The following is a 23,209-nucleotide window of genomic DNA, read 5'->3' as shown; positions in this document are numbered from 1 at the left end:
TACTATTTTTTTATGAGGGATAATTTTGGACCTTGCTATGAATCAAAGAGAATCAAAATGTGCTATGCGAACTGCAGCATGATTTAGATGGAAATCCACAGTGGACTATAATATAATACAGGTACCTGCTTACCATGACATGATAATGATAGAAAGGGTTAAAAGAAAAAGAACTTAGATGGACAATGGTTTTTTATTTATTATAAAACAATTTTATATCGGGATTTACATTCATAATTGCTCATATTTTTTATATAAGAGATAATGAAATATATAGATAAATTCACCTCATTCACCGCCATCTTTAGATTAATAAAGCCTGAGCATTACTTTTTGCACAAGCAACGAGTGGTCGACTTTTCAGCTGTCAAAATCAGATCCCAGATCGCGTGACATATTGATTTGCCCTTTTTCGTTTCAAATTAAGTTATAAAAACATCTCAAATCAAATATATTAACTATCAGTGTTATTTATAAATACTTACTATTTTATTTTACCTATTTTGTTATTCAGCTGTCAAAGTCAGACTAGTCCTTCACATAAAAACCAGTGGTAATATCGATTTCCAAAAAATATGTAGCATTGATCTATGCATTACATTTGTAGAAGGTGTGTTAATGCTAGTGTATTATTTATCATGTAACTTATCCATTCAAATCAAACCATTCCCTGTGTGAACATGACATACGCGTCAGTATGAGCACTCTATAGATTATAGAACAACGGCAGGCAATGACAGTTCACACATAGACAACAACGAGAGGGGCGGAAAAAGTAGGACCAGTCGTTGTGAATGTATCGGCTTTCTACTTGAGTCGGCAATGCCTCATTACAATATGCACATTCTTTACCGCGTGCTGAGGAGCGTACGCGCTTGAACTCGGTATTGGGCGCGTGATATCGCGCGTGTCATATGTATGCTGCTAAAATTTACATCTCAACTATTAATATCCTACGCGATAGCACAGCATTTTGAGGAGCGCGCGCCGGGTTGAACGTCTAATGAATATCGCGCGTTCATTACCACGTGATCCCAAAAGTTGTTGGATCGTACAACAATTCAACGGTTTTAGCAGGAATGTGTGAAATAGTTTAGCTTTATTTTTATACAAGAAGGCATCTGTACACGCTTGATTTGTAAATTATATTGGATATACAAATGAGAAATATAATACTAGCTATAGCTTGTTTAGGCGTAAGTTTCAGTTTAAGGTGGGACATGCTCAGCGTATTTTAAAATGGAGCTTTTATGCTATTTTCAAACCATGATCCTGGACATTCCTTAAATGTTATAGATAATCTATTTACATAATTTTGAAGCCTTATTATCCTATATATTTATTTTAAACATTTGATGACTGCATAAAGTAGTTTTATTACATAAAATAGTATTCTTTTAAACCTCTCGCTCTAATGTTTTAGAATATAGTCATATTTCAGTACATCCATGTGAAGTGGTGTTAAGATTTTTTATATTTATTAATTTTTAAAAGCATTTATAAAACTATTAGTAAAATTTATGTCGACATTATAATAGTGAAATATTTACAATAAAAAATTATATTGATAATCTCTGTGATCCCAAATTTGACAAGAATTAGGCATTTTATTATTCAAAAAATGGGCAAGATTTGCACATTTAAAGATACTTTTAAAGATACTGATTATAAGCTATGTTTTTGATCATTCAAATATGATAAACATTCTGCGAATAATATTTGCTTTATAATAATTATTGACCTAAGAATAAGTTAGTATTTTTTTGAAATACGCCATTTCTATTGGCCTTATTCTTAGGTCAATAATTATTATATTGGCCACAGGATGATCATTTAAAGATTTGAAGTTTAGTTCCGGAATATCGGCTCCATCTCTTAGTATAGTGATACCAGAAACGTGCAAAGCCATCTATGAATTTCTTAAAGCGGAGTATATGAAGGTAAGGAATGATTGAATTAAATTACAATGATAGGTCGGTAAACTTTATTTGTTGAAATTTAAAAAAAAATGGATGAAAAACACAATAATATAATTGTACATTTTTCCAGTTAAACTTTTAGCGATCAAAACCGGTTTCGTCCATATATGGACATTGTCAACTGATTATCAAGAAATACAAAATTACAGCTATTTATAGTGACAAAATTGGTAAAATTCACAATAAAGAAGACATATATATTAACAGTTATCATTTATAAAATTCTCAGACTAATTACATCAAAACATTTCAGAACTTAATAATGCATTAATAAAAGTATATACTGATAGGTATGGGTTTGCGGAGGGTGTTGATTTACACTTTTCCACTTATTAAAAACACCGATTCAGGGACATTAAGTAAGTATATTTCGCTTGACGATAAACAATTAATTGTTAATAACATTTGTAAAGGCGCGCTGTGGCGCGAAAAAGGTAGCGAATCGTATTTGGAGGCGACGTAAGGGCTGAAGGGTAGGTAGCCGACTCACCGTACCTACCCTCGATCCTTCGTTTGCCTAGAAACAGATAACGGTAACGTACTTTTTGTTTGTTTCGCTGTGCATCATCGTTTAGCCTTGACTCATTTACAATTACAATAATATTATCATTATATTCTCAACTCTGTCGATTGGAGGATTGTTGATGGGGGATTTAGGCATTATGATATTTGGTAACAATACTTAGTGTAGTAATTATCCAACGAGTTACGTATGATATATTGTGTTTCTCATCTAATAATATTATTAGATGAATATGAAAGACATAATGTCTTTCCACTAAGAATTGACAGTTAACACCAATAAATTAATTTAAAAAAAAAATAATGAATTTCTGTTGATTCATAATATCGGCGTAGATCATCATATATTTTTAAATGCCGCCGGTTTTAATCTCCACACATATGGGAATGTTTTATACATGTCCATAAGGTCCTTAATAAATTAGCGGGAAAAATTACGAACGTTCATTGTGTCGAAACGTGGAAAAACATGTTAAAAAAAAGATTCGACGCATGGCACGCGTGAAATATTGGACACGACTAACCTCACTCTTTCCGTTGTTCGCTACGCGACTTTAGACGCACGATCTTTCTCGCGCAACATCGCGCACCATTTTCACGCATGAAAAAATGTGCGTGTGCAGGGCGCCTAGTTCGGCTAGTAATATGGGTGGTAGTTAATCCACAAAGTACAAACGAGGATTGGAGCAATGTGGTCGAATTTCGACAGAGTCAACAGTACACTTCTAACGGACTCGTCCATTACTCGATTGTACTTGTGGATATAAAAATATAATTTAATTTAATTTATTTATATAAAACAAGACGCATTATGCATGCGGTCATTATACTCTCGACCTGACGCCATCTCAGAACATTTTTTTTAAGTTAATCATAGCTACTTATAAATTTATTATATAGGCATTTTAACATAACCTAATTAAATTTATTTACCTTATCATTAATTTTCAATACCGGGCCATTTCCAGACCACGACCCGCGGATTTTAGCCCCTGCAAATTTGAACGAGACCATATTTGGACCGCGATCCCTAAGTTTTTTATCCCTGAAATTCTTTGACCGGACTCTATTTGGACCGCGCCCCTCGATTTATTTGCCCTGACCGAGCTCTGCCCGCGACTCCCACTCTTACATTACAGTAGTGCAAAACTCGCGCTGTAGTTTCCGCCCCCGCGAAACTATGCGCTCGCCTTCAACTCGTCGACCGCTGAGCGATTTTAAAACTACACTAGTAATACAAATGTATCTTAATGCGAACCAAACGTTACTACTGGGTTTGGCCTTTTATGCGCTCCAAGAAAGGACAGTCGCCTAATTCAACTAAGGACCACACCACCGTTGTCAAAGCGATGGAATCAAAACAACAACAAAAAATAAGAAAAAGATCCATCACACTGCGGCAATACTGACAATAGCAAGAGCGACTGTAAAGAGATTGAAACTATGGAGTTAGGTATCTTCAATCAGCTTAACCAGCACGATGGGATATACGACGATATAGCCACCTGTATCCATTAAGTCAATTCTTCCCTACGGAATAAACAGGCGGGGCCAATAACAGAATGATTAACGTTCACGGGGAGACAGAACATAGTCATGGCCAAACTAGAGAGGAGAGTGTTAGTCCCAGAAGTGTATGATCAAAAGATTGTAGACCCAATTGTGAGAAAAAACATTATATTGCATTCGCGACCAAAACCTAGCCACAGTACCCCCTGTCACATAATCTGTTGCATTTCCGGTACTTTTGCCACCGGCTCCAAGGCCCGGAGTCCTGTTCTTCCCAACGGAAGAGATCGAGAAGAGGTCCCAGGACTAGCAGATGCCACTGTGAAGTTTATATTCTTGCAGCAGTGCATTCTGCTTTAATAACTTTGAGAAAAATACATAAATATTGTATCCTCACCGGGATCAAACCTAGAACTCTCGGGTGGAAGGCCAGGGCATTACGCACTGCACCACGAGAGCCTTATAAATATTTATAATTGCTGATTGAAAATTTAGAGATATTTTACATCATAGTAGGTATGATAAAATTATATGTGTGGGTATTATCTATGGGCTTGTATTTTGTTACTAAACCTCCAATAAATTTGGTAGGTAATTAAATCACGATATGAATAATATGATTGACGGTCCTAAAATAGTATCGAAAACATTAGAATGGCCATTAACTCTGGCTAGGGGCGATATTTTCTCTAGTGATGCCATAAAGCAGTCACGTCTCGCAGGGTAGGTAGCTAATGCACTGTTTAGGTGTTCCGTACGTTAAGGAGCGGCAAACAGACAATGAATAAAAAGAGAATAATATAATTTTTCGAAGAACTGTTTCGTGGGGAAAAAATTGATTAGTCCTACAAGGTCTATAACATAGTATAGGCTGTTAGGACTGCAGATGTGCCCCAAATTTGAAATTTACAAGCAGGGCTGAATTAACCGAAGGGTTAAAGGAGCTACAACGAAGAAAAATAATTTGAAATCACAAAAGAACTTGCAGCGAAGGAATATGTACGAGCTTCTAGAATTTTGAAGATAAAAGCCCAATTCTAAAAACATTGTTGAAAAATAAGTGATTTTGCAAAAAATGAGTGGGTAATTTAAAAAAAAATACAATATAAATAATATGTATTAGCGCAGGCCCCCTTCAAGCGTAAATGAAACCCTGATTACTAGGCATATCGCCCTTCTGATATCCCACTTTGATATTTTTGGATTATTCAGCGCTCCGGTTCGTAAGATTTTCTATTTCGATCACTGATTGTATTGCTTTTTCCATTGCTGCATCCAAGTTGATTTAACGATAATGGAACGCCGTATCTCTCGGCGAGTGTATGTACTACTAAACAAAAGCCTTAAAATCAACAAACTTAATAATCAAAGAGGAGCCATTTATCCAGCAAAGGAACATCCCATGAGGATTGTATAAGGAGATGCGTACATGAAGATATAGGTACTTACTGTAATTTTGAAACCCAGAAAAAATTCCAGGCTAGCCTCAAGTCACCAATCTGCTCCTGTGACTGCAGAGCTTTCTTAAGCGATATATTTTAGTAGTTAGGTACTCATAGGATTGAATATAAATTACTCTCTTGTAGCTTTAGAGATTTAGCCAAAGTGACAATTTGATACAAAGAATAAGCACCCGAAAAGCGGCTCACTAAAAACGTCGAGTCAAAAAAAATTGAGTCGTCCAATTACAAAATCTGCTCTTGTGACTTATTCTAATTAATAAAAATAGCAAAAAATTGTTTTCACCTTATACCTACTGAATAAATATAAATAATTTTATTTTCTCATCATATTACTATTATAAAAAGGTTATGACAAATACCTACCCTAATTCGTAAGGAAACGTTATGTTATTTTCAATTTTAATAATATCCAGAGTGGGTTTTGCGACTCAACAACTCAATTATCCGAACATCTTGGATAATCTTAAACAATACCCAAAGTGACTACTTTTAGACTTCAAAGACTTGATGTGGGATTTATTAACTCGGGCGTTGAAAATCTTTGCTCAGTTCGTGATTTTATTATCCCAATACAAAAGGAAGTGGGCATTTTTTCCCTTTTAAACTGTTTAAGGCTGCATTAGAAAAGAGGTTCTGTTTCACATTTCACCCCTCCGAGGGCTGTTTTCGTCTTTTCTATATCCGTGCTGGAAACTTCTTTATTACAAAGAAAGTATTGAAATATTGTTCGTAGTAGCGAGAAAAACTTTTCCGTTCTTACAACAAAAGAAAGTTTTGTTTTTTTGTACGTTAGGCAAAAAACTTTTAAATTATGAGAATTTTTTCCCGTGCACACGTATTTTCTCGTACAATAATTATGACACTTTCGTTTTTATGCTTAGTGTTATTATCTCAACGCAACTCTATCGTATGATTATTATGAGGCGTGTGTTTTCTAAGATAGATAAGACCTCATATTGTCAAAATCTAGCAAAAAAAATGTACTAAGTATAATATTATATTCCATGATAATTCACACAACATAATATGTTTAATTGTTAATAATGATATTATTATTGTAATCTATGTAAGCTATAACCAATTGGTCGATCGCAATACCATTTTTGGTAAATTGTGACCTTGTTGGTAATTTTTATTGAATGTTCTAAGTTTTATAACGAAAACCGAAAAAAATGAGGCAGTAAATAACACGATCAGTAGCGTTCGTTGAGCAGCAAGCACTTTTTAGTACTTACCTATATCGTATTTTAAGATCAGTCTTGTCATTGAAATTTAGTAAAATAGGGACTTACTTAGGATCCGCAGTAGTTATGTATTTTATATTTAATTTAAAATACATCCATATTTGTAAAAAATAAAAATTTATATTATAACTTTACTTAAAATCTTTTTATTGGAGTATATTGAATTGAACCTTCTGTACAGTTAAAATATTGATAATTCAATAACGAAAGCATAAAAATACACATACTGGTAAAGAACTATATGAATGCAATGGTAATCATTTTAATTCGCGTATATTGGTGATTTTAAAATACATGAAATAACACATACTGGTGAAAACCTATATCAATACGTTCATTCATATTTATTATATTAATTTTGTATTTACGGTACGACTATATTTTTATGCAAAATTGACCACAACAACAAACTAATTAACCACCTGTGATGTATAATATATAAATTCCAAAAACCCACCAAAATCATACGATTTTTTTTAACTTTTTGACTTAAATGACAATAAAATTTTTATTAAATAAAAAGTATTAAAAAATAAAATAAAGTTAGAACCTACCATTCAAGCTTGAAACACAACAACGTCGTACACAACGATTGCATTATGGACAATATATTAATTTTCATCACACAATGTAATTTTAAATATAATGTCTAAAATAATAAAAAATACAATATGTATCGGTTAATTTCATAAAAGAAATATTCACAATTTTTAAATTAAGAGTTTTAAATTAGTATTATTGAATTAATAAAACTATATATTTGTATGATTTTAACGTGGTGTATGTATTATGGAGAAAATATAAGACATCATTTATGGGTTTCACCTTTCTCAATTTGTTCAATTTAGATCTCTTTAGAACACTTTCCCCCTTAAGACAATTTATTTGTTGAATAAAGCTGTTAGTAATAAGATTCTCTGAATACAGTATTTTGTGTCATTATTATTTATATTATATACACCTATATGTCAAGAATACGCCATTAAAAGCATGCATATGGCTGTCATAAAAATGTTTGACTATGATTTGATTGCATTGCCTTGAAATTGCTTTCATTATTTTTTGGTCCAAATTGCCATTTCAGATGCAATTAAGATATGGACTGTAGATACCGTAACAGTCTAACAACATCCATAATACCGTAAAACCTTCATGGATATATATAATTGACAATTACAGCATGTTAGTTAAGTATACATGTCCTATCTATTATTGTATATTTGATATAATATAATATTATATAAGTAATGATTCAATATTTCATTTTTATTTGATTCTTTTGAAATGAATCTTCTTATAAGTATAATGTAATTAATATTAATAGGAGTATGTTTATTTACTGATTGATTGAAATATAAAATTCAAATTAATTTACATACCCGATATGAATTTTGACCGTCTACTGAATTCTTAAGGCGAAGAGTAATGTTTTTAATAAATCCAGCAATTTAATGCATTTTACAAATAGCTTTCATTTTAAATAATATCTAATATAAAAAATTTATACACGAATAGATATTTAAAAAAAACTAACTTATATAATATGTCCGATTTTATTAGTATATCGTATTTTTGGAAAATTCTAAATCTAGTTTGATGTATTTTATGAAATGTTTTTAAAGGGTCACATAACTATTTCGACGTCAGGTCCTTAGTGAACAGCAAATGACACGTGTAGATTTGCAAATAATATTTTAATTGTAGGTAGGTACATACATACTTACATTAATTTAAAAATGTATCCAAATATGTTTGCTAGTTGTTTTAGAAGTTGTCAGGCGTATTTTTAAATCTATCTATCTGAAATCGTCGATGCGCAATATTGTCTATTGAGGCAGAAATGACATTTAAATTAGTGATATTGTTAGTAATGTATCCATACAACGCATTTCTTAGATATTGGAGTTATAAAAGGATGATAAAAAGTACTGTAAGTATAAAAAAATGTGGCGCATTTTGACACTGCCTAGGGGCGGCATTTTGTCTAGGGGCGTCACTGGATAGTCCACAGTTATTCTCGCGCGACTGATAACCATACCCGACCACCTTCATTTACCTCATTACTCCACCTTGGAATCCACGTCATACAGCCGCATGCCCAGCACGTTTTGATTGTAGCAATGAAAACCTAGCATTCAGTTGACTGGTGGGATGCTCATCTACGATCCGCTGTGACCTGTAGCACCCAAAAGGACTTACAAACAACTTCCTAAGGTAGAATATGGAAGCTACTTTCTAACCAAAGTGATGCCCTTAAACAAACTTATAATGTTGACCCCTTTCAATTTTCGTCTCAAATTTTTGGTACCTATAATTATAATCGTAAATTTAGAATTTAGTCATTTCTTTTCGGCTAATTTAAACGGAAAATAACTAATATGAAACTTTTGACATGCATATAATATAGTATCATTATTTAGCGTATGGACACTATACCAATGCCATAGACCAGGGTTTCCCAAACTATGTTCCGCGGAACAGCAGTGGTCCGCCGAATCTGAATAGGTGTTCCTACACGACACGACACGAAAGGTTTTACACATTGCAACACATATTTTCAAGATCTTATACTAAGTAGAAGTTAAATAAACTAAGATAGGTACCTAAGTAAAGAATCTACTTCATATTAAAAGGCGAGTGATCAAATATCGATTATTACGTCAAGTATCTAGGTACAGGCGGAGGACCATCTTTTCTCACACCGTGTGCATGAAAATAGAAAGCCACCCAAGTGTTCCGTTAAAATTTCTGGATTTGCAAAGTGTTCCATTGCAGAAAAAGTTTGAGAAATTTTGCCATAGACTAACAAAAACCTCACTTTCATTCTGTTATAATATCATTATTTGAATAATTTCCTTCCCTTTTCTTGCTTCCCAAACCTGAACAGTGTATGACTTTTCTACTTCCTATGAAAGGGCATATGACAGTAGCGAATGGTGGAGGTAGGCTGTTAAGATCCGCAATAAATAATTCACATTAAACTTTGTTAGTCATTCGTATTTGATTTTATTGAACTAAGACAACAATTTACAGATGGCGTTGGTTAGTTTTTAAAAATCAATTATATTGCCTAAAACAAACCATATTAGTTTTGGTACCTATACTTTGGGCAATACGACAAAATTGTGCAAATTTTTCATTCATACTTAGTTGTTTTTGTTGGATTAAGAATAAATATTACACATATTGCTGATTCATTTTTTTAATTCATTAAACCCTGCTTAACTTGCCTATATACGAGAACAAAAGTATTATTATATCTATAAAATAATGAATAAGTTAATTATGATTTAATTGCATAATATAAGATATTTAATAGATAGACCAGTATTTTATGAATATTATGTATTAAAATTTTATGAATATTATGTTTTCGCAGTAAAACTAACCAACACCATCTTTAAATTGTAGTCTTATTTCAATGAAAACAAATACGTATGACTGACAAAGTTTAATTTACAATATTTATGGCGGAATCTAATAGCCTATCTCCACCTATCGCCACTAGCATTGTGGAGAATATAAATTAATGACCTGCACACATGTAGGTACTCTTTGAATACTTTTCGTTAAGATATTATATTTAATAAAAATTGCCGCCGGTTGGGAATCGCTGATTTACGTAGTCGATTGAGAGTGGATTTTAAAGATTTTTATATTCTCTAGGTAGGTATGACCTCAAAGCCATATTTCCAGAATTCCTTTCCACGCCCACGGGCGTAAGTCCAATTATAAAAGGGTATCTCCTTCGGGATCGATCCCGATAAGTCTGACGAGCCAGTAAAGTGCTTTAGTGCCTTGGTCACTGACATGTGCCCAGGATCTGATGCGACCTTTGGTTATGAAACAAGACAGATCTAAAGATAAGCGATACCTACGATAATATCTCTGTTATGTACAATACAAGATAAACCAGGGGCTTCGAATACTATCTAAAAATTATCATTATTTCAGATTTATAAATAGGAAATAAAAATAGTTTAAGTCCCGACGGTGTTAAGCAGTCGATATTCCGTCACTATTTTCCATTATTTTCCAACTGCCTTTCTACAAGGCATGCTTACTTTACACTCTCTTGAATCTCGTAGGTCTCTTCTGCTCTTGAAACACTTTTTCCTGTTATCGCGAGGGATGGTTTCCAATCCTGGTGTCCTAATGAATTTGAATTTACATGCGCCTGTCAATTATCTACGTGGTCGCAGCCATTATTTATTCTGGATCGGAACCGTTTCCTCGTGTCAAGCCTGTCAGGCACAATTAGCGAGTATTGCAAGACTAGTCAATGCGCTCCCCAAAGACGTAGATATTTTTGGTGACGTGCTATGTATTTTGTATTCGAAATTATTTTTTTCTCTATAAAATTGTATGTTTTTAAAATTTGTTTTAATTTTATTTTTTATTATGATTATTTTATATAATATTCTCTTCTACTCTCTTATGAGCGTAATATTGTTGTTATAATGTAAAACTCATATTGTGTACGTCTTGAATTTATATTTGTTATGTCCAAAAGTCACTTGAATGCAGAACTATGTATTACTACATAGGTACCTACTGTTATCACCGACTTCTTAATTAATTTAAAGAATAAACATAGAATTATTACATAACAGTATGTAATTAAATTAGATCGTCAAAGGAAGAGTGCAATATACATTGTATAAGTGTGCTGTATAATGTTAATGCTAATGTCAAATACAACTCAAGATAAGTACACGTAAGGAATACCATGTCTAGTCCAGCGCATCTATTCTATACACAAGACTGCTATCAGCAGCTACCGAGGGTAGTTTTTTCATTTCTTTGTATCGAAGTATTATAATTGTTACAATAAGTAAGCCGTCTAAACAGTCAAAACTGTCTATCTCGCTCTAAAATTTAGCACAGACAAGAGAGGTGCTGTTAAAACATAGCGCTTATTGTAACACTTACAACTAACTTATTGTAATTGTTACAATAAGTGTTAATACTTCGATACAAAACTACCCTCGATAGCGGCCGATAGCAGTCTTGTGTATAGAGTAGATGCGCAGCTACATATACGACTTTGAACGGTTAATAAATAGATAACTTAACTCAAAATTACAAAATAATACCTCAATTGCACATCGTTATAAAATTTCGACGTGATCTGTCAGTGCATTGATATCTTAAACTTTAAACAATGAAACACAGTTTAAGTACCTTGAATGCGATAGTAAGTTGTGAAGTGAAGTCTATCCCACTCAGTGCAATTACTTTCCAAAAAATCTAAAATTTATAACTATATAACTAAGAAAACGTATATACTTATAAGGGTACATAATATATAGGTAGGTGTATGGTGTACCTATGTTAATTCAACGGTTCTGTTTCAGAAATCCTTCTACCTATTTGAGGTTACAGACCCACATTCAATCTAACACCAATACTAAATAGAGAAACAGTGTTGGAATGATCGTTTGAATTGATGTTTTGGGTGTACCTAGGAGTTATATTCAAAGGTATAGGTACCTATACCTTATATGTGTATACCATTGAATAGTTTTTATGGAATAAGATTTAACTAATGGTTTATAATTTTATTTTAAATTATATTACATATAGGTACACTTAGGTAAAAGATTACTTAAATCGGTTTTTATTTGGTATTATATTATAATAATCATTTATATGTTATAATTAGAATTGATTAATTGGCACAGTTTAATGATATTTTAAAATAAAAACAACCTTTTAAATCCAAACAATTCATCTTTTTAATGATCTCAATAAGATATTCTAGAGATGTCTGAAATGTCAAAGTTGTTACCTAGCATTTTAAAATTCACAATTAAATTCAATTCTGTGCTAAATTGCTTTTGGATTTTTGTGCCAAAAATTTTGGTAACAAGTTTTCGCAACAACTTCGTAATAAATTTATAATATGCAAATTTATTTAAATATAGTCCGTGGATAGCTTTGTTACGCCTACAAATTTGAAATACTTAACAGGGTAAATTGTATTTTTTCATCTTTATGGGCTGATAAAGGTTTTAATACAAGAAGTTGTTTATTATTTTTAATTGAATTTTCCTACAGCAAAAAAAAAATACACGTAAAACATACATTTTATTAAAATTAAGTATGTACGAGCATATTCACAAAAACGGTTTGGAATATTTTGTAATATTTATATAAATATGTATGTATTTAGTTTGTAATTAATTATACCAGCACATCTATTCTATACACAAGACTGCTATCAGCCGCTACGGCAGCTATTGAGGGTTTGGGAACTATAATAATTAGTTAGTTAGTTGCAATTGTTACAAGTAGGTACTATTTTTTAACAGCACCTCTCTTGGCTGTGCTACATTTTAGAGCGAGATAGACAGTTTTGTCTGTTTAGACGGCTAACTTATTGTAACAATTATTATAATACTTAAACACAAACATATGAAAAATCACCCTCGATAGCTCAGTCTTGTGTACCTATAAAATAGATGCGCAAGTATACAAAACATTAATTTCAGATATTTAGTCTAGATTGGTACATATTATTTGCTTGTTTATTTTTATAAATACTACTTAATACTTGTTATTAATATTCAAATAGGTATTATTTATGTATAAAATAAATATAAATCGTCATCAAACTATAAAACTAACATTACGTATTTATAGTTATAGTATGTATACGATCTTGTCAAATTATAATATGTCTAGTTCAGTTTATTGATGTTTACATAAAAGTTTAAGCTAAGTACCTACTTACCTACAAAATAACGCCTACCAACTCATTGCCGAATGGAATATTTTCCATTTATTTAGGCATAGAGTTATATTAATGCGTAACTAATACAAAAAATAGCTTTACCTGTAAGATATTTAATATAAAATACTATTTTTAGACAATTGCAATAATTATTTAGGTTTTTTGAAAATAGTAGGTAAGTAAAGCATGTAAATAATAATCTGTTTATTAGAAAAATAATATTTTTATCACACATTTACATTTTATATGATATTACTTTATTGTATAACCAGATATATTTTACTGACTGTACCTACTTACAATCAACTGGTTATTATAATAATACATTTCCTGATTTACTAGTAGGTAAATAAATATGTAAAACATAGACAACTTTATGTATATATAAATATTTATTTACACATATTATAATACTTGTAATATTACAAAAAATGTATAACTTACGTGTGGTCACAATGTTGACTGCATCGAAAAAGTTCGCCACTAAACGTAAGTAAACTTTGTTTTGACAAGCGTGCATCACTCGTGTCTTATATTAACAACTTTAAGACATATTATTATGTATCTATCTAAAGAAAATAAATAACATACAAACAAGTTCAAAGAAAAAAGAAAACACTTATTAATGCTCGAAAAACTCCCGGCACAGTCTTTAAAATGGAAAGTTAAATTTCATATTATCTACCCAAGTATTCGCTTATACATGAATACAGGAGACAGTTATTAATATACGTGGAATTGAAAGAGAGGAATTTTGATGGAGTATTAAAACTGTTAAATACTTCAACCACCGGTTGCTCTGACGTGATAGAGGAATACGTCCCGCGGCACGGAAAAGCTCGATACGTGCTCGTCCTTCGAAAGCTTTCAGCGGTCTGGTGTTTCAGCGAAAGCTTTCCCAAGCAGCCTCCGACACTGTACCCTGAACGGCTCTCTACTACGCTGCGCACACCCCTGTTTGCATCTCCTTTTTTTGACTTGGCCCAGGCGATTGGAGCTAATTTTACAAAGTTGAGCGGTGATGTCAAAAAACGTAACGTCGTCTTACCAGTTTTACTTTTAACTACAGATTGCAATCAATCAATATTTTTATTTTCCAATATCATGTAAATATTGTTGATATTAAAATTAGTTAAATATATTTTACACTTTCGTTACAGGGCTCGAAATGGACCGGAGCGCCGTTCCGTTTTAATGTTTACTTTAATTCTAATGGATTCAAGTTTTGTATTATTCCATTTGAATCGGTTTTTGCGATCCGGGTTTCGCCTTTCGACATCTTCAGGCACTGTGTACCCTCGCCAAAATCCAAATAAACATGTGTGGTTGTGTTAAGTGTTTATTTACCTTTTGGTGAGTGTATACAGTGCCCGACGATGCCGAAAGACGACACCCGGGTCGCAACAAAACGATTCAAATGGAATAGTACAAAACTTAAATCCATTAAAATTTAAATTCAAATTCCAGTCGATAGTATTAATATAGTTTAGTTTAATATTTAAAATGCAACGACTGTTTCTATACAAACAGGGAATTTCACCACTTTAAAAGCATAAAATGACACATACCTACCTAGTAGAGAAATACTATTTATATTACATGATATTATTTTCATGTGTAGAGAGAGGCTAACGACTCCAAATAACATAACATGATTCATACAGGTACATGTCGAGACGCATTTTTTGTATTCTTTGTTTCCTTCATATGTACGCATAACGCTTTAGCAGTGTTTAAAAATCTTATGACATATCGATTTGTATAATTTGTTCCCGTTTGGTTTTCCCTAGTCTAGTGCCTTCTACTACTGCCTTGCTAACTAGTACCACCCTTGAGTCCTTTAGTGTCCCCAAGGCCCCCAGAGGGCAACTGCCATCATTTTGCCAATTACAGTTTTTAACGATATTGGTCCTGTAACCTGTCTATAATTTTATGAAGCGTTTCCTACCTACTAATAAACATTAGTACACGGTATGAATTATTTATTTTATATAAATGTTTATTTAATAATAATACATATAATATATATATAAATATAATAGATAATAAATATAAACATATAAATAGAATATTTTACGAACCGGAGCGCTCGATAATTTTAAGAATATATTAACATAGTTATCTAATTGTACCTATGTGTATTTTATATAAATAAGTGTGTTAGATTTTTATATTATATGCTTATCTAGCTCAGATGATCAAAGTAATATGTCTACGAAACGAAGCGATAATTTTGGGGATTTTATGAACCAGAACGGCACTCCGGTGGGCTCCACTCCATTCTGAGCCCTGTTTATATTATCATATGTGATAAGACAAACACACGTAATATTTAATTTCCCCGAATACGTTACACCATGACATAAACCCATACATATCAGTACCTACTTCAGTACCCACTCCAAAATAATATATCAATAATACGTACAAAATGATATTCATTTTCATTTACGCAACACTTATCATCATCAGCAGGTTTTACTCCACTGCTGGAAGAAGGTCACCTCTTCAAGCTCTTTTCACTCTTCTCAGCTCATCGTTCTCGTTTACACGATCATTATTGCATTCATCCAGTGACCATCTTGTATGTGATCTATGTGCCCGACACATCTTCATTTACGGATTTATATAATATTACGTACTTGGCCCCCAGGGGGGGCGGTGACAGGGCTCCAGCCTGGGTTTAGGGGGGGGGCGGAGTGGCACGTTGACCAGTTGTGAGATAAAGATACCACAACTTTGTTATATTATAAAAAAGTCGCCTACGGTACTATTTTACTTAATAAATATTAAACATAATATTATTGTGTAGTTGTGCAATGCAATTTGACGTGATATGATGATTGACGAAGAAATGAAAATTCACGTAGATAATTTATATTATAAATATTTTTAGTGTTTCCTGAATATAAATAATTAAGTACAAGATAAAAAGAACTTTTTATATACCACGTTTTCAAATTTTCTGTTGAATCATATAAACTTGACAATTCCACGTATTATTAAATACTTTTTTGTACTTGATAGAAATACTGAATAAATATAATACTGAAATGTCATTTTGACATTTCATATTGATTTCCATAGTAACGCAAGTATATATTTAATAATTTAGTTGCTAGAACTGGACACACAAGAAAAAATGTGTACTGGACAAACAAGAATACGAACTAATAAAAACGTGGTAAAATGGCTATTTATCCAATATCGAAGGGTCGCATGTTACTTGGCAACCACAAGAGGGGGTCGCGACCAGTGGTTCATAAGATGCCGAGTGCTGACAACTCAATAATCCAATGGGATTTATTTAAATATATAGAAAATCGCTAAAATACACGGAATACTATTTGGGGAACACTGCTGTAGAACGTCATACTGCCCTTAACCTTGGCGATAGGTAGGGGGGCCCACCAAACATCCTGGCCTAGGGGCCCGCTTCAGTATGAGCGAGCCATGATTATGTACCTACTTAATTACGCCGCATACCTACAGATATTTGAATTCTGGATAGGTTTTCATCCTTTATTATTAAATTACATTAAAGCTAAAATATACATGTACCTACCCAGGTTCTACATATATATAATTTTATTACCACGTATTTATTAGCTCGTATTCTTGTTTGTCGAGTACTATTTTTTCTTGTGTGTCCAGTAATTTTTTTTCTTGTTTGTCCAAGATTTGTATTGGACGATTGAAGATTTTTAATTAACTTCCCGACTAGCTAGACATTTGAAACTTTTAGAATATATTAGAACACGGCGACAATTCATTCTTTTAATACTTTTAGCCATTTTAAAGCAGAATTGAATTCATTTTCAGTTAAGTAATTCTGTTCTGTATGGAGAGTAATTATTGTTGGTTGCTAAGGGGGTCCTAGCAACTAAATTATTAATAAATACATGCTATGGACATCAATATGAAATGTCAAAATGACATTTCAATATTCTATATTTATTCAGTATTTCTATCAAGTACAATAAAAAGTTTTTATTAATATATAGAATTATCAAGTTTATATGATTCAACAGAAAATTTAAAAAAGGGGTTAAGTATATAAAAAGTTCTTTTTATCTTGTAATTATTTTTCTAATACGTTATCAATGTTGTAAATGTGTAATGCGAATAAGTATCTTGTAATCAAAAATTTGCATTATTTACCGATTTGGCACTGCAACAGACTATGTATAGGTCCCTAGATAAAGCTTGATCGCTCATTTGTGTTAGTTCTGTCACAGTCAACTCGAATTTGACCAACGGTATCTCGCAATTTGGGGATCCCACAGGCTTGCCAGAATCAAGCCATCAAAAGTAAATACGCCTCCCGTGTGTCTGTGGGGGACTATAAAGCTTCACAAGTTGGTATAATGTTTTTCCTATAAAGAGATAACCGTTAAATCTAGGACGGTAAGACACTGGCTGGGATGTACCAATTTATTTGTGAATAAACGCGAGTATTTAGGTACAAAATAAACGACTTATATTTAGAGATAAAATTATATTTTCACAGCATTCAAAGAGATTCATAATTACATAGACGTTAATAGAATTAATACCTTTTGACAATTAGTAGTAACAAGTTTAATGTATTTTGTAAGAAGACAATTTACCAAATATTATTATGTTCACCATTCACTGATGAGCTGTTGAGACACTAAGGGGCTATACTTAGGGATTGCCGGTATTTCAAAACCGGTATTTCAGTATTTGTCAATACCGGAATACCGATTTTCAAAATCAGACAAACCGGTATATTCTGTATTCAAAGTGGAAACAAAATATGTTAATTAATATAAAAGGTTCAATAGGACTGTATATTTTTGTCGGATTATGCGATGTCTAGTTTACTTCCGTTTTCATTAGACATGTAAGTGTAAAAAGTACAATAAACTTATTGAAGATTAAGTGGAATTATCAGTGGGGCACATACACATCTTAGATCACTTTGACATTCTTATCACATAATATAAATTTATTGAAAGATATCATGCGAAGAAGAAAGTGCCAATCATTCAACTACTAAATATTTGTAAACATCAACATCTTTATCTATGTGTATATATTATAATATGTACGTATTTCGATATTTTTTCTATGAAGTAATAATTGTATTTATACCCATATCTACAAAGAGATTTATATATCTAAATTTATTGGTCCATAGTTACTTCTATGTCGTTTTATATAGTTTACGAATACCGGTATTCAATAGGAAATACCTAAATACCGGTATTGGTATTTTCATTCGATATTGCAATCCCTAGGTACACTAATACCTATTGTAGGAGAATCAAAGGATCACTGAAACCTTTGATGTCGCCTGAATTATTGTTATAGACTTCATTATTGATTAATTATATTTCTGAATTGAATTGTAATTGAATGTAATATATATATGTATATTTATTAGGTAGGTACTTTCTAGGTAGTGTGACAGTAGTTACCTGCAAATCTATTTCCCCACGGAAATTAGAATAATCATCATTATTATTATTATCTGAATACAAATGAATGGAAATCGTTTTACATAGGTACCGAAATACCAACCTGAACCTACATAAGTATTACCATCGGTTTTTACCCGTTATAAACATCATATACCTACTCGCAAATAGCTATGTAGACAGCAGTAGCGAAGGGTGGAGGTATTCTGTTAAGATCAGCCATAAATAGTGCACATTAAACTTTGTCAGTCATACTTATTTCTTTTCATTGAACCAAGAATACAATTTGCAGATGGTGCTGATTAGTTTTTAAAAATTAATTAAACCCTGCCTAATTCAAACCATAATAGTGTGGTATACTTTAGGCGATACAACACAGTTGTGCACACTTTTTCATTCATACTTATTTGTTTTCGTTGGATTAAGAATGGGTACATAATACACATATTGTCGGTTCATTTTTTTAATTCATTAAGCCCTACCTAAACCAAACTATAATGGATAAAAATATTATTCTATCTATAAAATATCCAATGTTATGTATGATTTAATTGTATAATTATTTTAGTTATTTTATAGATAGACGAGTATTTTTGACTATTATTTATTATGGCTTGATTTCGCATTGTTGATTAATTGAATTTAAAAAAATAATTAACACCGCCTGTAAATTGTAGTCTTATTTCAATGAAAACAAATTCGTATGACTGACAAAGTTTAGTGTGCACTATTTATGACGGATCTTAACAACACAACTTTATCCTTCGCCACTGGTAGACAGTTACCTAGTTGAATGTGTATATTTAATTTACATCTGAACAATCAATTGCACTCAGCCAGCCAATAGGTACACGTTAATTATACTGAAATCGTCAAATGGAAGCGACTTCTACATAATATTTATTTCAAAATCTTTTGATCTTGTATATCATGGCATTCTCCCAAATCTGCAGTAGGAGCATCCACATTTCCACCTGGAATGGTACGACTGGACTCCGGACAATTGGACGCCGCACTGTCGTAGACACGTATACAGAACGTAGAGAGGTATTTTAATCAGCTTCTATCTACTACTTAGTAGTTTTAATTCATTTTACTCTTAATATAATGTATTCTTTATTGCATATTGAGAATTACCATGCCTAAGGCTTAAATAAAAAACTCTTTTTTCGTTGGAACTTAAACATATTATTCACGATTAAATCATTATTTACGTCTGCATATTTACATTCTCACCAACTATTAAATCATAATATTATCATTTAAATATAAATAATAATATAAAATTACTTTTTTTCAAGTACCTTTAAGTACGAGTACCTAACGTCTATTTATTTTCGAATTCCGTGGCGTCCAGTTGTCTGGTGCCAAATCGTCTAGACCCATTTCTACCATACCAACCTACTTTTCAAATCACTACCAATATAATAAGAATAAGGAATATGATATGAGGTGTGTATAATATAATTATGACGTTTTTTAAACACTCCGAGGTATTCCACAGTAATGAAATCTTGGCCCTACTGTTTTTCTCATATACATAAAAATATGTCAATGTACATACTGATAGGTATGGGTTTGCGGAGGGTGTTGATTTACACTTTTTCACTTATTAAAAACACCGATTCAGGGACATTAAGTAAGTATATTTCGCTTGACGATAAACAATTAATTGTTAATAACATTTGTAAAGGCGCGCTGTGGCGCGAAAAAGGTAGCGAATCGTATTTGGAGGCGACGTAAGGGCTGAAGGGTAGGTAGCCGACTCACCGTACCTACCCTCGATCCTTCGTTTGCCTAGAAACAGATAACGGTAACGTACTTTTTGTTTGTTTCGCTGTGCATCATCGACCATCGTTTAGCCTTGACTCATTTACAGTTACAATAATATTATCATTATATTCTCAACTCTGTCGATTGGAGGATTGTTGATGGGGGATTTAGGCATTATGATATTTGGTAACAATACATAGTTTTGAAAACACTTCTGAGTAGTGAATATTATAACCAATAGAAAAAAGCAAGACACCCCGCAGGAATCGCACCTGCATCTTTCGGGTATTGCGCCCACGCACATGGACAAAAATGCTAAAGCTACCATACTAATTACGATAAATTTTAATTATTGGCCTTTATAATAAATATTCTCTGAAGCGCTTTCCAAATTGTATGTTCAATAATTAGAATGTTGCATTCTTAAATCTTGTGAATTATTCGTTGAATAAAAATAGTAATTAATTAAAAATAATATATTAATGTTACTCGTAATCAATGTCCCCTATAAGGTGTGTAATATAAGTTTAAATTAAAAATTGTATGTGTGTGTTTGTGGGGGGGGGGGGTGTAAATTTACCGCCCCGGGTGACACCAACCCTAGTTACGCCACTGCTCAAATGCGTTGATGATCCGCACACACAATAGAAAAAATAGAGGGAACGTTGCTCGTAATACTATCGACTGAGGGCACTTCTTGATAAAATTTAAATCCTAGTTGATTTAAGTTTTTCAACCCGGGTTTCTTTTCGGATTTTTGCATTACCTATGCGCACTCACCAATGGCAAATACACACTGTCAATGAATACAGCTAATTCCCGTTTATATAATAATTTAATACAATAATAGAAGGTAAAAACCTTGTTACCTATTGAGTAAAGGATGAAGTACATAAAATATGTAAGTATTTTGTCATGTTATTTTAACACGACACACGAAGCCAAGCGAAGTTTTTACGCTGGCAACACCGAGAAGGAGGAGCTAGCAAGATGGCGGCTGGCGACGGATGTTTGTTATTGTTTTGTGGGTGACAAGCGAATTTGTGCGGAAATGGACAATCAATAATCAATTAAGACGAAGAGAGGCTGGTGTGAAGGGGCTTACGTTAGTGACCACGGTGGAGGACGGACGTCATGGGGGGCCGTTGGAATGACGGTCCGCCGCAAGAAGAAATGGCGTTCGCGTAACTAAATAGGAGAAATTCCATCGACATTAGCCATCGGACAATAGTAAGCTGTATCGTTCCAGGTTTTGTCCTATTATTTATTAGTCCTATCGCAAGATTGCCAGGTTTTCTTTGTTTCTTGCCAGTCAGTTTGATCCGTTGCGTAAAGTTCTCTTTCTAACCTGTAAAATCCAATGTCCAACTCTGGCGATAATACAACTTCTTTAATTGAATTTAACCTTTACTTTTATTTCGCTCCTAGTATCCAAATTCCTTCCTTATTAGATCTAGGAGCTGGCGCCCAGTACATCATTTATTAAATTATGTTTCGACTTGTGGGATGAGGTTTCGGAGGGGTGAGGCTTTAAGACGGCCGTATGACACTCAAAGCACCTACGGCCTGGGGGTTTGAGTCCTTCTAATACCTGCTAGCCGGCACTTATACTTAATTCTTAGCTTTTAACTGACTATTAAACCTCGTACATAAAGTTATGTGACAATTTCCAATCTAGATTTTCTCATAATGAATATTTTTCTTCTCAACACACAAAATTGTTGAGAAATATAATCCATTGTAGGTGGATATTACAATTTTAAAGCTTCTTTAGAGTTTGCAAAACTTTGAAAAGTCATGAACGTTTTATGTCTGAATGCTGTATTGTGGAAAAATTTGCAAGATTGACTTTCTCGACTAAGATTGAGTTCCTTTTTCTAGTTCAATTTCATACATTTAGAGGTTTTTTCAGCATCATTGGAATATGGTATTTTCCAATATATATAAAATGTAAATGACCATTTCCGTTATTCCAATTTTCAAATTAATTATACGGAAAATCTGGTACTCATGTTATGCAAAATTTAAAAAAAATAAAATAAAATCAACAAAACGTTCCATTTCCTGTCACTTGACATTAAAGTTAAATCAGGTCGGACTGTCCGGTGGACTCAACAGCTGGTTGAACTGGCATGAGCAGCTCTTCCTTTTTCATACACATTTTAGGATATTCCAGAGGATGTGACGTTGCAGACGTCACCAACGGGCTAATTAACCATTGTAATTAGTGGAGAGGTTTTTCTCTCGCGGGCAACACAAAAATCCTGCGATTGGCACTTCAAGCTTCCGGGTTGTTTGAGTGGTGGGGGGATCGATGTCAGGCGATCGAATTTTGTTTGGATCCATTTCTTTTCTGGTTGACCCTTGACACGAGTGGACGTGGGAGGAGCATATCCCGCATAGCGGAATCGCTATGCGGCTGTAAATACATTTCATTTTTTTAGTATTAATTAATCTTAAGTATTTGTTTTAATTATAACCTCACTCACATGTGGATATTTTGGTTTAAGTTTAAGTTAGTTGCTGAGAACTTATTGTG

This window comes from Rhyacophila brunnea, unplaced genomic scaffold (genome assembly GCF_057557595.1).
Source record: "Rhyacophila brunnea isolate RB1 unplaced genomic scaffold, BYU_Rbru_1.0 scaffold_1, whole genome shotgun sequence".
NCBI lineage: Eukaryota > Metazoa > Arthropoda > Insecta > Trichoptera > Rhyacophilidae > Rhyacophila > Rhyacophila brunnea.
Note: the sequence above shows the minus strand (reverse complement) of the source record.